Consider the following 3,547-nt stretch of genomic DNA (forward strand, 5'->3'; position numbering starts at 1 on the left):
GAATTAAGAGTTCTTATTCTGATCCCTCTAATAGCTTAATTGGAAAAGCACCTGACCGGAAATCAGAAGTTTTGTGATTCGATTCCCAATGGAGTGAAGATGAAGTAGGATCTTTTTTCAAGAAATAATTTTAATTTAAAAATATTATTTTCCATCTAGTCTTATTAATACGTGAAGCATTTTCTTTTATTGAAGATTCTTAACTTGATCGATATTGTGTAGATTTTCTGCCTTCATGGTTTGGAGGGTTGATCTACTGTCGGTAAGGTACAATCTCTGATGATATAGCAGATATATTTAAAAAATTTTAAATAATTACTTGTACCATTAACACCTAGCTAAAAATTAGCGTTATGTTCTTGAATTAAGAGTCCTTATTCTGATCCCTCTAATAGCTTAATTGGAAAAGCACCTGACCGGAAATCAGAAGTTTTGTGGTTCGATTCCCAATGGAGTGAAGATGGAATAGGATCTTTTTTTCAAGAAATAATTTTAATTTACCATATTTAACTGCAAAACGAACATAAATGACCGAAAATTACCATAAATTTCCGGAAATTCATAGACATTTATCAATTTAATTTTGGTCAATTCATGGTAAGTTAACATAACTTAGCTGTATTATTATCATAATTAGGTTACCATAAATTAATAAAAATTTTATAAATTCCCTTAAATTTATAAAATTGTTTCAAATTGAATTTTTGGTGATTTATGGTAATTTTCCATATTTACCTGTAAAATTTCCATAAATGACCGATAATTTCCATAAAAATTCAAAAACAATATAATATTATATATAGTATTTTCAAACAATAGAATAAAAAATTACAAATAAATATATAAGAAATATTAATCAGTTATCGCTAGATAATTTTTAGTACTTTAATTTTTTAAATCTAGTTTCACACTTTGATTTTCGATTAAATTATATATAGAAACTAATGAATTGTTTTGGGCCATTCAAATCGTAAAAACCGATCCGATTGTTGCACGGAACGATTTTCGGTTTTCGATATTTGATCGCACACGTTTATTCACACGTTTATTCATAATAAATTGAATGGATTTTTAAGATGATGGGACACTTTATTATAATAATATTATTCTCCTAAGATTACCTATGCCTTTTGATGCACGCAATTTAAGTTCAATTAAGTCAATTTAATTTAACCCAAAAAAGATATAAACTTATATTTGAGAGTACACTGCAGTCTAGCTAGAAAAGCTTCCGTTATATAGGACAAGGTGATCCAAGGAGGTGCGAGAAACTCGCTGCGAGCTTAACATAGGAACTCAACAACAACGGTGGAGCATATGTAAAAAGCGAGCAGTACCCTCGGGGGTTAATCGTGTCATCTGCTTCAGTCTTTTCAGTTTGTTCCATAAATATCGCTGAATATTCACTTCAGTTTGCTTTTAATCAGTGTGTAGGTTATGCGCGTTACGAAAATGTCGGAAAGAAACAAGAGGAAGCTTTTATCTTTCGAAGAGAAAAATAAGCTTTTAGACGAAGTGAAATCAGGTGCCTCAAAACTGATGTCTCAATGATCATAAAACGTGTATAGGAAGTAAGCAAGCAAAATATTATTTTATCGTGTAACAGCAAAATTTTGATTCTCATTTCAGCCAAATATTTATTTTACTTTTTTCAGACAAAATGAATTAATCTTATGCGTAATGTAGAAAAGTTTGTTTTGAGGTAATGTTTGGAGTATCAAACCTTTTTCGAAGATAAAGTTTATTGAGTCCCATACTAAAAGTATACTTGCATTTAATTACATACCAAATGAACGAAATTGAATAAATTATCAAAAGTAATTATATAAGTCGATTATATTATATATTACCAAATTTCAAATTTAAAAAAAACAGCGATAATTATAATTTCGACTGTGAGGTTATGTAGATTTCCTACCGAAAGAAATCTCTGAGTTTTCTTCAGCGAAATAGCTTAGCCCATTTGAGTCCATAAACAAAGTCGATTTGAAACAAAATAGTCTCGAAGATAGTTTGCGAGATTTGGGTCCTTTTCAAGATCCTTTTAGTGATCGTTTTAAGAGTGGTGCGACGGTAATATAATGTTCCTTTTGTATTCGTCACGTACCGGGCGGGCAGAGTTATTTACAGTAGTTGGTCGTGGCTAATCCGCTTTCCCTTTTTAAATTTCTCTTCAAATTATTAACACTTTTTTTTAATTGATGAATTTTTTCATTATACATATTTATAATTATAACTTATATATCGATATACAATATACCATATAAAAATCGGACTTGAAATCAAGGGCTAAGAATTTTTAAAGTTCTTTACAGGGTAAATGATATTTAATACTCAACAGGAGTTTATTCTCAACATTTTCTGTGTTTTTAGAATCACACGAATTCGAGTTATGAGAGTATCAACAATGTTGGCGGATATTGGGGTACTTACTCAGATTTTCAGTTATTCAAAATTCTGTTAGGGGAACTTTCTTTCCGAATCGTTTGTCAAAAGAACTCATTAATATTTTCTATACAATTTTGGGATTCTTCTCAAAAGAATTCAAAGTCTTGTTACTTTGGCGTACAAGAATTGTGTCAGGATTTTATTATAAAGAGATACACTAAACCATAAACAAATCTGAAAAATTTATAACATTCAAGATCCTATATTTTCTACAAGAATTATTTTTGCGTGGGCTCCATTTTGGGAGTCATGAAATGTTGCAATTCAATTATTGATAAATAATTAAAAATTGCTATTTACCTTCGGCACTGCTTTCTGAAAATCTTAAAAACTATCTAGACCGCAAATAACGAGGGTTCACAGAACCGGAAAAATAAATACCTCTATATTCATAAGAACAAAATATTATAATTTATTAAATTGAATAAAGTTTGAGACAATTGGGTGTCTAGTTTGACATTACTATTGCCATAATTCTCGACATAAATCAAAAATCGACAAAGGATTGAATAACAAAGGTGTCGATTAATTCACAATATATAAGAAATCTTAATTTCAAAAGAAAATCACTTAAAAACTCTAAATTTTCTAAATTTTCTAACCTAGGATGAGCTAAACAAATCCTAAGCAAATTTATTTAATTTATTTACTTCAATAAAACTCAAAACCTAACCTCAAAAATGACTATGGCCTAACATCACTAAATTACTAATGAACCATGACTAGTCATAAACAAATTTATTCCATCAGTTATAGTTGAAACGAAATCTCGCACTAAATTTAAAATTACAACAAAATTACTATACTATTCAGATTTCAGAAGCACAGCAATATATGTATCAAAATAATTTGCGTCATTACATTCGCAGCCTTGATATTTACATGACGCCGAGCGAAGACCTCATGGCCTAAATGGAATCTGTCGCCAGGACTCTAGGCGTAATTATTTGTAAGTATGACGTTCTAAAACTGTATAGAATCTCGGTCTTCGGAGATAAACAGGGATCAAATAATTGAGGATTGCTAGCGGAACAATGTTCTGCCGTAAGGCGGATTTTTTGTTCTTGTGCTTGTTGATCATTAGCAGTACTTTATCGTT

The 3,547-nt window shown here is 30.1% G+C and overlaps 1 protein-coding gene across 7 annotated transcripts in view; it reads left to right on the forward strand.

The window, feature by feature from the left end:
- The window catches only part of LOC117181461, a 163,483-nt gene that overhangs the window by 37,908 nt on the left and 122,028 nt on the right, over positions 1-3,547 (forward strand). The window contains exon 2 of one of the 7 annotated variants that reach the window (XM_033374129.1): positions 3,318-3,397. The exons of the other annotated variants lie outside the window; for them this stretch is intronic. The gene's annotated coding sequence lies outside the window, so the exon portion shown is untranslated. The remainder of the gene's footprint in view (positions 1-3,317; positions 3,398-3,547) is intronic. 7 annotated transcript variants of the gene reach the window in all.

Source organism: Belonocnema kinseyi, chromosome 10 (assembly GCF_010883055.1).
Source record: "Belonocnema kinseyi isolate 2016_QV_RU_SX_M_011 chromosome 10, B_treatae_v1, whole genome shotgun sequence".
In the NCBI taxonomy this organism is placed as follows: domain Eukaryota; kingdom Metazoa; phylum Arthropoda; class Insecta; order Hymenoptera; family Cynipidae; genus Belonocnema; species Belonocnema kinseyi.